Raw genomic sequence first — 13663 nt, 5'->3', positions numbered from 1 at the left:
CTTTTTATGCCATTGGTTGAAACAAAGCATCGTTTTAAAATTTTCTGAAGATTTTCAAATACCCACTGGCATGCTGCACATTTTCATGTTTCCATTGAAATTTCTAATAAATATTTATGCTTCTGAAACTGTAATAAATGAATATGTAGTAGAGTGAAATTAGTATGCAGTTATTATAGACAGTTTCTTCTGCTGGGTGTCATGTTCCCACCACTTAACAGAGAAGTAAAGATGAAGAAAGAACTAGGAGTGGCTTCACTCGGTGGCTTTGCAAAGTAACTGAACAGGTATAGCAGTTTCATCATTGCTGCTTTAAAGGAAACGAAACAAGCCAATAGCCTTGATCAATATGTCAAATTCTCCTGACCACTTCTTTCCTTGGGGGGCAGTGAATTTCATAGCACTTAGTGACTCAGTCATCTAGTTCTGAGACATTTATGTAGAACCACCCCACATATACTTAATGTTACACGTTCCTGTACCAGAGTCACAGATTTATTTTTTAAGCCATGTCTGAACTCTTAAAGTTTTCTTTCCAAAAGATCACATAGTCTCTTGACTTTCTCCTTTCCTTTTACCGGCGCATATTAATTTCACTTCTCAGTTCTCACCCTAATTCCTCCTTCACAGCAGCATTCCACGCTGTGGGTTAACTTCCTGCTCCTGGAAGCTCTTTTTTCTTGGATTTCAGTTCCAAACACTCTCCTGGGTTCTCAACAAAATTTCCATCTGCTCCTTCTTTCTCTCCAGTGCAGTTCATGTTCCTCTAAATATCTTTCAAATATGTATACTTCTCTACCCCCTCCACTGAAAACCCCACAGACCAAGCGACTATCATCTCACACCTACACTATGTTCTCTGCATATCCATGCACGCCCTCGTCACACTGCAAAGAGAGCAATGTGGAATGTGAATGTGATCTGACATGATGATTTTGCCCCAGCCCCCCCATTGTCATGAGCTCTCCGAGAACAGGTCGCCCAGCTATATATATCTATTTTTCCATCTCCCATGATGTGCACTAACTATGAGGATTTCAACCTATGGTAAGCTACTGCTTCCTATGTCGACTTGCTATCATCTCAATGAGAAAAATTATTTGTCATGACAATTGACTACATTTTTCATCCCACTTAACCATGTGTGATGTAGAAGGTACATCAGTAGCCAGAATGGGGCCCATTCAACAAACTCTGGTTCAAAGGAAAAATTGATTCTCATTACTAACGCCCATAAATAAGAAGTAATCCCAATGCTGATGCATTATCACGGAATATGCATAATTCTGTTATTGGTGTCTTACCCTCATGTATGGAGTTGATTCTCTGGCTTGCTTCCGATTCACATGAATGAAGAATTTCTATGTGTCATTAGATACCATCTACAGATTTAAATCTCATGAAAGTGGTCTCCTGCCCTGATAGTTGCCAATTTGGTAACTAGGGATGACAATCTTTTAGAAAAATCATTTAGGAGTTTTGGACCTTACGTTCCCACTTACTCTCTTTTTGTGCTCTTTTATGCTTAAAGAGTAGTAAAATTGGACAAATATCATGATGAAAGGCAATGGAAGTAAATATCACAGGAAATAAAGGAGGAGGGAAATTGGAGGTACAGGGAACAAGCATTTTCGTAGTAGAATTCTACAAATTGAAATTGCTGAGATAAAGAACAGTTAAGAACAGGTGGAACGGGGACAAGTAAAGAACTTAAGCCACGTCTTTCATCACAGCAAGCCCAAATAATTTCCACTTTATGAAGTAACTCCATGTAATGGAGGTTTTCTGGTTACTAAAAATGACTACAGATGCCATCATAAAACACTAACATGAGCTACTTTTAGTCACGTAAGTTGCAATGGCAGCGAGAATTCTTTTGCTGTTCTGGTTGTAGAGAGGACCACTCATCACTACTTCCAGGAGTAAGAAACCATTGGGATTGAACCAATGAGACATAATAGGGTAGTGTACTCCCGAGCCATCTAAATGGCTCAGATCTTACATGAGCAGAAAGAAAGACATTCTTTTCATTTCAGGTTTCAATTTGTATATACATCCAAAAAACAAAACAACAACAACAAAAAAATTCATGTTTATTTGCTATTTAAAATGCTAAAAATCTCCACTTGGCTTAGCAATTACGAGCTGTTGTAATATGCTGATCTGATTTGCAACCAATGAAGAAATTGACTTTCTTTGCTGGAAATGAGGGAGGAATTTCACCGTTACATTTTGACATTTTTTTCACCGTTACATTTTGACAACCCTCCAGGTTGACAATGGCTTGCCAAGGTCTGGAATACTCAGTGGCGCTATATTTGGCTCTGGAGAGAGATACGGCATCACAAATCTCCTATTCATCAATCTACAGCCGGTGGAAAACTATGGCCCCACTTGTCGCACAGGTGTGTTCCCAATACCCCATATTTCCTTGTCAGAAATCCAAGGAGAACAAAGCAGAGAGTCCTCTAAACTCAATTCTCCTTTCCAACCCAGCAATATAGCCAATTAGGTGGAAACTTTTCATCACCTTTCACTAATTCCTGACCCAATGACTAAAGGATTTTTTTTTTTCGAACCATTCTTCTTGTTGCTGTAAGAATGGACAGAATAAACACACACTGCTACAAGAGAACTTGTAAAAACCATTTGTATCACTACAACTACTAACCAACAAAAATAACTGTAAAATTTGATGGTAAACTTGAGAAAATAGTTCCTTAACATATATTTTTAGCTATAGACTAATTAAGTTACTTGGATGATGAAGAATAAACAAATGCAAACTAACTAGTTAAAATGTTAGTTAGTTAACATTTTATTATCTACCAATACTAACAGGAAATAATGAAAGAAAAAGAAAAAAATGGGTTCTCTTGAGAATATCATAACAGAATGTGAAAATAATTTGGGGTATTTTTGCTTGTCCCAGTTTTTTCTATCCTTTCACTTGCTATATTAAAGTAGATCACGTCTCTACCAAAGGCAGTATCCTAACATATTCATAAGCCAAGAACCTTTCTTCAAGGAAACACGTAATTATTTTACTTTGCCTGGGCAACAAAATACCATCAGACTAAAAGACTTATTTATTTATGTCCCAATTAGAGGATATGAATCACCTCTCTTGAGAGCAGTAGAATCTAAATGATTAAGAAAAATAAAATGATTACAGTTCTCTACAATATAAAGCTGAAAAGCTTTGGCCTTTTGGTTCCATTTGTAATTCTTCTAATGTCACTTTCATTTTAGTCAAATATCTTAGCTATGACTTTAGAACTTGCTGAATTCATTCTCAGATTTTCACTTGCTGACACAAAATGTGATGAGGAATTCTGGGGATTAATTAAATCTAGCATCAACAAGTATTTTCCTTTGATGCCTTTAAAAATGTACTCTCTTTTCATTTCACGTGTTTCAGGGTATTGTGAAAGACCAGGAAAACTCAATCGCATTGGTATAATTAAATTGAAGTTCTCCTACAAATGAAATGCATACTGAAATTTATGTCCATCTCAGCAAAGCAATCCAACATAAACATCTCCTTGGAATGCTCAAAACAAATGTCTAGATTTCTCTGTTGATATGCTCTTTTTACTCTATGGCAGAATATAATATTAGTTATTATTGCAGCGCTAGAGTAAAAACTGAACTGTTTCTTTGTCTTCTTCTCTCTGAATGCAGTAAATCCATTAATAACATTGCAATTGTAGTGCTGTATCTAACTAATATAAATGCCTACTTTCTAAGAGTATTTAGTTATTTTTTTTGTTTTTCTGGATGGAGAGTCCATTTGTAAATAAATATTTTATTCACAAAGACTAGCAAAATTACTTTTCTTCCTTTCCATGTATAGTCTGTATTTCTATAGTTGCTTTTATTATAATAATGTTTTAGGAATTCAGATCCAAATAGAAATTTAAAACTCATACTGGGTTCAACCACCTTATTTTACAGAAAAATGAAGTTGGGTCCAGACAGGTCAATAACCTTAATGTACTCACATGATTAATACTGAGAATCTGCTGTAATAAAAGAGCAATGTCCTTCAGACCTTCTTATACCATTTAATAAAAAAGACTTAAAGGAATTAAATTATTAATGTAAGTGATATGCACAAAGTTCAATCTTCACATAGTTGGTGGCAGGAAAAAATAAAACTAAAATTCAAATTTATCTAATAGGATGCTGTTATGGTTATATGAGGCTTGGTTGTGTCCCCCCCAAATTCAAATGCGGAAGTCCTGATCCCAGTAGCTCAGACTGTGAGTGTATATGGAGACAGAGTCTTTAAAGAGACATTAAGTTACAGTGAGGTCATATGGGTGGACGCTAATCCATTCTGACTGTGTCCTCATAAGAAGAGATTAGAACACAGACACAGAGGGAAAACAATGTAAAGACAGAGGAAGGTAGGTGATGGCCAGCTACAAGTCAAAGAGAGAGGCTTCAAAAGAAATCAACCTGCCAACACTGCGGTCTCAGACTTGTAGCCCCAGAACTGTGAGGAAATAAATTTCTGTTGTTTGAGCCACGTCGTCTGTGGTACTTTGTTATGGCAGCCCTAGCAAGTGAATACAGATGACTACTAAAGAGATACACTAAGAAAACTAACACATTTTCAGTCCTATGAGTATTGTCTATAAAAAAAAAAAATACATAATAGAAGAATGAGAGGAATCTAATTTTCACTTTCCAAAATCCCAACCTGACTTGGAAATTTCTGCTGGCTTGAGAATGCTCTTCAGAATATTCAGACATGAATCGCCCCTTCTCCTCTTAAAAGTCAAAGTATATAGAATAGAATAAAAATTATTATTATGTTTATTGAATTAATGTTATTTCTAAGATCAGATTGTCTTCCATTCATTTTGATTAAACAAACAAAAATTCATGAATTGACTTCCCACTTAGGTCTCTCCCAGTAAGCCTGGTGCATATCCTATACCCACGCCTTCCTGCTAACTCTCCTTACCCCTGACACGGGCTTGTACCATACAGCCTTCCTATGGCCTGCACCTCAAGCCAACAGCACTTGAGTAAATATTCACTTCACCTTTGAAGTGACCTTCCACGATGCAAGAAGTGCTGACTCGTAAGACTGGTTCTACACCTACACAGACATGAATAATTCACCTCTAAAAACTCATTTTAAAAGCGAAGAGATACCATTTTAAATGCTGAGGGAGTCCTGAATGTGTTACGCCTTTACATAAGTGCTCCAGATTCTGCGATCTGTGTTTACTTTTGCTAAGAGAAGAACGCAGGCGCCACCCACCCACTGTAGATAGATGTGAGAGTGACCCTTCCTGAGAAGCCTTTTTCACAGATCAAACACCATCATTATTCTAAAAGACTCTCCAGATTCTTTAGCTGTACTGGAATTTAATTTTAACTGGGATCTGTCATTCTGACATCTTTCTTATAATAATATTTGAACTGCAAACCAATAATACTAAAGATTCACACATTTGAAACACTGAGCATTGAATTTTGTTATTATTCATCTCCACATTTTCTTAAAGAGCTGGGAAGTCTATATAGTATGATGTGACTAAAATATATAAATTGCATATATGACTAAGTGTACACAGACACACACACACACACCCAGGAAAATGACCAGAAGTTATACTGACAATAGACTTCAGTATCTTAACTGCTGTCTTCAAAGCAGATAGCACTGCGTGTTAATCACTTTATAGCACATGATTTTAGGCAAGTTTTCCAATATTTCTTATTCTCACTCTTCTCACGTGTGGAATGGAAATAATAGCAATTATTACCACATATAGTGTTAATATTAGGGGCATGTTAAACTGGACCAGAACTCAAGGTGCTTAGTACTTAAAATCCACTAGTGTTCTTAGACTATGGTGAGCGATTTCTTAAGTGTAATGAAGTGGTACAGGGCCTGGCCTCCGTGATCGGTACTATAGATAAAGTCCAACCCTGTGGTGTCTCATGGGAAGTCTTGCCTACTTCGTGCCTTAGATCCCTTTGGGGCAGATTTTCATAGAGTCTGGGGTCATACCCTGAACTTTAGCAAACAGAACTTCAAAGCTGATAGAAATCCCAGGACTAACTGCCTTTCTTTCATATCTGAGAAACTGAAATGCATGGTCAATATCACACAGAGACCAAAAGAGGGCTCCCCCAGATCGTCAACACAGAAGGGTGTTACCAGAGGGGTGTGTGGGGGGGGGGGACGGGGATACTACAGAATAAGGAGGAAGATACCCCAGTTAGAGATCTTGTCCACTCCTGCTGCCCTTTCTTTTTAAGTCACTAGACCCCTCTAGGTATCAGAGCAGGAACAGAGCAGTGGAGTGAGGAAACTCTCAGGGGAAACGCACAGAACACAGGGAGAAAAACGGCCATTATCCGGGATGTGGCCTGGGCTCAAGTGTGAAAACTGGTATGAGATAAAGCCCAAGTAGCTCTTACTTTTCTTTGGTGTTTCCCATTTGGTGTATCTGATTTATGGAACCAGCAGAGAGAAGTGGCATAAAAAGAAAGGAAAGCATGACATTTTGGCCTGATTAAAGGTCAAGAAACCGTAGACAGTGGAAAGTGAAATCACTAGAAAGATAACCCAGAAAATATGGCAGTGGGAGGGAGAGAAAAGAAGAAAGAAGATGGGTGAAGCTTAGCAGTTTTTCTGCTCAGAGGTTCAGACAACAGATAGTTTGCTTTTCTGAAAGCCTGAAGCTAACTAACTCTTACGCTTCCCTAGCTGACTCTAGGATTGAACAAATGACATTTCTTTCGATTTTATGAATTTAGCAATTCTCTCCTGCTCTTTTAAAAATATGAACTTTATCTTTTGCTTTTCTCCATCTTTAAAGAAGCAATGCATGTGCATTAAAAGCAATCAGAAAATATAGGAAGCCAATAAAAAGTATTTATAATCTTACTGCTCAGAGATAATCACCCAGGGATGGAATAATAATAACAAAAACATTAACAACTAATACATTCACAATTTTTGAATGCTTAGGCCCTTTTGGTACCCTCACAATTGATATTGGGTCCAGAAACTATGACCCCAAATTTATAATCCATGAATCAGAATCTGGACAGATTTCTGCCCCAGACACTCTTCCGGAAGCCAAGCTGACCCAGGTCTGCTAAGGTAAGCATGTAAAGTTCTACTTTGGAAATGTTTTTACTTCTCCCTGATAACAGTCCAGGGTGTGGCCGAAGGGAGTTTATAGAAAGAAGAGAGGAAAAGACAAAGGGTTCTGAATAAAGCAGATTGAGTTTTATTTTTGAATTAAAGGGCCAGTATGAAATAAATAAAAGAAACAGACCTTTTCTAGCATATTACATAAATTCAAGAAAATGTCAAAATAACACCATTGATGTGATTAGAATTAAGGAATTTTTAGAAAGCAGATCCTTCAAAGGATCTGCTCCGCTCGTTTACTTCAGTGGCCCGCATGCAAATGTTTAGCACCTATGACCAACTTAGGTTTTCTTCAGTCATGAAGACTGAAGATCCTTGGCTTGGTAGTTTCTCAGCAATAACAGTCCTAAACTCAACCCAAAACAGAACCACTTAAAAAAAAAAAAAAAAAACAATAAAAAACAGACATGTCAAAAATATTTCTCTTACTGAAACTCCCTTTCTTCTCGGAACAAAAATTAATTTCATTTTTTACCAAGATGTGTTATTTATCAATAGCTATTGTAGAATGCTGAATTATATTCAGCCTGTGGTCAAATATGATAATTCACACTTTTTTCATGGATCTGTGCCTAATTCTGTCTTCCCCATGGTGACAAATCCACGCAATTTTGCATTGGGAAACATCGTGTTTATGTTCAAATTGTAACTGCTGTGCAAGATGGCATAATACATTTAACATATGTTGATGGTAATTCAAAACATAGTGTTTTCTCTGCAGAATTGTTTTGCTGAGTTCAGCTATGGCAGTCTCCAAGTAATGGCAGTGCATAAGAAGGGAATACAGTGTGACAGCTCTCTGCTTTAAAAGGCAGTAGAGAACTGATTCTGGGTAAGGTGGGTAGCCACACATCGTTCTCTGCCCCCCAGTGAATGCAGCTATAAAAAAATAAAATAAAATCTAAATGAGTTAATGTTTGTAAAATGTTTAGACCACTGCCTGACATGTAGTAAATGCTCTTATATTATGGCATGATGTCTCCGATCTTTTTTCTTTACTTATCTTTGGGGACTAGACAAAGAGTTCTTGAACATAACACCAAAACACAGCTTTATGAAGAAAAAACTGGTAACTTGAACTTTGTTAAAAGTTGAAAGTTTCGCTCTACAAAAGATACTGTTGATAAGAATGGCGGCAGCGAGGCGGACTTCTTGAATTCTGCTCCAGAGCTTACCACAAATTGAACACCTATAAGCCATCAAAGGACTCTCTGCTCATCACACAGAACAGGTAAGAGACTCGTATGAGGATTACTTGAAGGGCCCAGCTCAAGAGGCACAAGATTCAACACACTCAGAGGCCAACTCCAGACCAAACCAGAGTATTACCAGGTTTGACCTACAAGTGACACACCCAGAGGGAATTCTCTACAGGCACAAGAGCCCATAGAGGCCAAGCCTCATTTAAGCGATCAACCCTCACACAGCAGAACATCCTGCTGTGGGCAGAGCCAAGTCTCACAACTAGTCTGCCTAGGAGTCAATCCCACCTACTCACAAGCAAAAAGCAATTAAAGATCAACTTTAACAGGACAATATACATAACACAAGAGTCACCTTTGGAGCACATGCAGAGGAGAAGAAGGAAGTAGTGCAAGTCAAATATAAAGGACACATACTACATAAGATAACCCAGCAAGAACTAAGAACCCTAGTGGATTTACCTAATACATCAAAGCAAACACAGAGAGTCAGCTAGAATGGGGAAACAAAAAAACATGTCCCAAATAAAAGAACAGAAGAAACCTCCAGAATTGGAACTAAATGAAATAGAGGTAACCAACCTATCAGAGACAGAGTTCAGAACACTGATGATAAGAATGTTTAAGGAGCTTAGCGATGACATAAAGAAGGATAGGGAAATCATAATGAACAACCAGTTAGAACTAAAGAACACAATAATTGAAATAAAGAACTCACTTGAAGGAATTAACAGCAGGCTAGATGAAGCAGAGGATCGAATCAGCGACTTAGAAGACAAGTTAGCAGAGATCACCCAAATGGAACAACAGAAAGAAAAAAGAATAAAAAACAATGAAAATGGTTTAAGAGACCTCTGGGATGACATCAAGCGCAACAACATGAGCATCATGGGAATACCAGAAGGTGAAGAGAGGAAGCAAGGGATTGAGAACATATTTGAAATAATTATGTCTGAAAACTTCCCTAACCTGATGAAGGAAACCAACATACAAGCCCAGGAAGTGCAGAGAGTTCCAACCAGGATAAACCTAAACAGGCCCACACCAAGACACATTATAGTTAAAATGGGAAAGGTTAAAGACAAAGAGAGAATCCTAAAAGCAGCAAGAGAAAGACAGAGGGTTACATACAAGGGAACTCCTATAAGACTATCAAATGACTTTTCTACAGAAACATTGAAGGCCAGGAGGGAGCGGCAGGAGATACTCAAAGTGATGGAAAACAAAGGCCTACAACCTAGATTGCTTTATCCAGCAAGGCTAGCATTTAGAATTGAAGGAGAGATAAATAGCTTCGCAGAAAAGAATAAGCTAAAGGAATTTATTGCCACCAAGCCAGCATTGCAGGAAATATTAAAAGGGCTTCTTTAAACAGAAGGAAGATGAAAATCTAACTACAAATTTAAAAAATGGCAATAACTGTGTATTTATCAATAATCACTTTAAATGTAAATGGATTAAATGCTCCAATCAAATACACAGGGTGTTTGAGTGGATAAGAAAGCAAGACCTTTGTATATGCTGTATACAAGAGACTTCAGATCAAAAGACACACACAGGCTGAAAGTGAAAGGTTGGAGTAAGATATTTCATGCAAATGGAAATGAGAAAAAAGCTGGAGTTTCAATACTTATATCTGACAAAATAGACTTTAAAATGAAGAATAGATTAAAAGACAAAGATGGGCACTGTATAATAATAAAGGGATCGATCCGACAAGAGGACATAACCCTAGTAAACATCTATGCACCCAACATAGGAGCACCTAAATATATAAAACAGATATTGACTGACATAAAGACAGAGATCAACAGTAACAGTAACATAGTAGGGGACTTCAATACACCTCTGACAACAAGGGACAGGTCTTCCAGACAGAAAATCAATATGGAAACAACAGCCTTAAATGACACATTGGACCAGTTGGAGTTAATCGATATTTTCAGAGCATTTCACCCCAAAGCTGCAGAATACACGTTCTTCTCAAGTACACATGGAACATTTTCCAAGATAGACCACATGTTAGGCCATAAAACAAGTCTTGATAAATTTAAGAAAATTGAATTCATACCAGTTGTCTTCTCTGACCACAGTGCTATGAAATTAGAAATGAACTATAGGGAAAAAAAAACTGGAAGACACACCAATTCATAGAGGCTGAATAACATGTTACTAAATAATGAATGGGTCAACCATGAGATCAAGGAAGAAATCAAAAGATATCTCAGGACAAACGAAAATGAAAACACGACGACTCAAAATCTATGGGATGCAGTGAAAGCAGTCCTAAGAGGGATATTCACAGCATTGCAGGCCTACCTAAACAATAAAAAAAAAAATCACTAATCAGCAGTTTATCTTCACACTTAAGGGATCTGGAAAAAGCACAGCAAAATAAGCCCAAAGGGAGTACAAGGAAGGAGATAATAAAGATCAGAACAGAAATAAATTAAATAGAAACCAGAAAAACAATACAAAAGGTCAATGAATCCAAGAGTTAGTTTTTAGAGAAGATAAACAAAATCAACAAACTTTTAGCCAAACTCATAAAAATAAAGACAGAGAGGACCCAAATTAATAAAATCAGACATGAAAGAGGAGAAGTGACAACAGACACCACAGAAATACAAAAAAGAATTAAGAAATTACTATGAGCAACTATATGCCAACAAATTTGATAATCTGGAAGAAATGGACAATTTTCTAGAGGCGTACAACCTTCCAACACTAACTCAAGAAGAAACAAAAAGGCTGAATAGACTGATTACCACCAAGGAAATTGAATCAGTAATCAACAATCTCCCAACAAACAAAAGCCCTGGACCAGCTGGCTTTACAGGTGAATTTTACAAAACATTCAAAAAAGAATTATCACCTATTTTTCTCAAGCTCTTCCAAAAAATTCAGAAGGTGGGAAGGCTCCCAAACACTTTTTACGAGGCCACTATCACCCTGATCCCCAAATCAGACAAAGACACTACAAAAAAAGCAAACTGCAGGCCGATATCTCTAATGAACATAGATGCAAAAATCCTCAACAAAATATTAGCGAACAGAATTCAGCAATACATTAAAAAGATCATACACCATGATCAAGTGGGATTCATTTCTGATATGCAAGGGTGGTTCAACATCCGCAAATCAATTAATGTGATACACCACATTAACAAAATGAAAAATAAAAACCATATGATCATATCAATAGATGCAGAAAAAGCATTTGACAAAATCCAGATTTGAACAGATGCTTCTAAAATAGGCAAATAATCAGATGAAAAGACACTCACATTAGAATTAAATTATTTACCAGAGGGTAAGGGAGATGGGGGGTGGGAGATGAAGGTAAGGGGGATCAAATATATGGTGATGGAAGGAGAACTCACTCTGGGTGGTGAACACACAATGGGATTTATATGATGTAATACAGAATTGTACACCTGAAATCTATGTAATTTTACTAACAATTGTCACCCCAATAAATTTTAAAAAAATAAATTATAAAAAAAAGAATTAAATTATTAAAATTTTTAAATGCTGACAGTACCAAGTGCTGACAGGAATGTGAGCAACTGGAACTCCCATAGATTGCTGCTGGAAATGCAAAATGGTACAACCATTCTGGAAAACTGTTTGTCAGTTTCTTATGAAGTTAAACATATACTTACCATGGGACCCAGGAATCCCATTCCTAGGTGTTTAACCTAGAGAAATGAAACTTATGTTTACACAAAACCTGTTCATTAATATTTCTAGCCGGTCTAGTCATAATTTCCCAAAACTTGAAAAAACCCAGATCCAGATGTCCTTCAATAAGTAAATGGGTAAATAAACGGAAGCATCCATAAAATGGAATACAACTCAGCAATAAAAAGGAACAAATTATTCATATATGCAACAACTTTGATAAATCCTAAAGTTGCTACGGTCAGTTAAGGAGGCAAATTGCAAAGGATTACATATTAGATACGTACGGGAGTCCTAACTTTCATAAGGACAAAAGCAACTTAATGTGAATTTTAAACACTGCTAAATATAGCAAATAGCAGCGTGAGAAAGGGTCAAAGCTAAGTTATCACTGCCATGATATATAGACACAATACTCACTGTTGTGCTTGGAGTTTCTCCATGTTCCTTGCTCTATTTGACAATGGTTTTCTCATTTTAAAAATAACACTCAAATTCAGTATATTTTTATTACATAAATATTTCATCAGTTACATGTATCGATATTAAACCTATAATGTTTAATATTTAATATACAACATATAATATAAAACGTTTTAGATCAATACTCGAGTTTTAAAGTGGCCACATCCATGTATCCTGCCTGTTACAGCCAATCAAAACAAACCTAACAATTTACCTGACTATATAGCATACACACCTGGAATAAGAAAAAAAAAAAAAAAAAAAAAGCCTCATTTAATTTACACACAACTAAAACTTAACACAATCAAAACTTAAACAGTGATAGAAATATGAATATCACATTCACTTCCATTGTTGATACTCTGATTACTCTCTGAACTCTATAAATAGAGCCATTGAAAATAATGACAACTGAGAGCCATTCCATCTACCTAAGTTTATTAACAGGCCTTATGCAGAACACAGAATGTACCTCAGCAATAGCCTCCAAATTGAAAATTAAATGCTATTTTCTTATTGATTCTTTGACCACTCACTTTTAAGTCCTATGAAGGTAGTTCTCTGCTGTGCTCACGGCTAGATACCAAGCACAGAACAGTGTCTGACACAGAGCAGGTGTAAAAACAACATTTTTGAAAAACATATTTGTTAAATAAATAAATGTGTATCTATACAACTAGGGTTGAAAGTGAGATATATATAACTGAACTTTAGGAATCACTTTGGCATATCCTTAGATGTTCGATATTGTACAGTTCAACTTAGACCTGTATTCTTTCAATCACTCTACTAACCAGCCAACAACCAATCATGTTTAGTTTCAGAACATGTTGTGTTAAGATCTGTGACCAGGGCTGGTGACACAAAGATTCCTAAGAAGATACGGTCAATGATCTCAAGTAGCCTAAGTCTAGTATGGGATACACATGGAGATATAGCTAATGTAATTCATATCAATCTATTCAACTTTGAGAACTATAGTAAGTACATCAATAGGGAGCTCCAGGGAGGATGTAACTAATTCTAACAGCAAGAATCAAAGAAGAATTATTTTAAAAAGCAATCATTCATCCAGGACCTGAGAAATACATAGGACCCTGACAGATGAATGGTGGCAGATTAT

At 36.6% G+C, this 13663-nt stretch overlaps 1 protein-coding gene across 13 annotated transcripts in view; it reads right to left on the bottom strand.

Moving 5' to 3' along the window:
* DGKI (diacylglycerol kinase iota) overlaps positions 1–13663 on the bottom strand; it is a 376792-nt gene that overhangs the window by 118293 nt on the left and 244836 nt on the right. The window lies entirely within an intron of this gene.

The sequence above is a fragment of the Rhinolophus sinicus genome, linkage group LG11 (genome assembly GCF_036562045.2).
Source record: "Rhinolophus sinicus isolate RSC01 linkage group LG11, ASM3656204v1, whole genome shotgun sequence".
Classification (NCBI taxonomy): Eukaryota; Metazoa; Chordata; class Mammalia; order Chiroptera; family Rhinolophidae; genus Rhinolophus; species Rhinolophus sinicus.
This window is presented reverse-complemented; position numbering and strand designations above follow the sequence as displayed.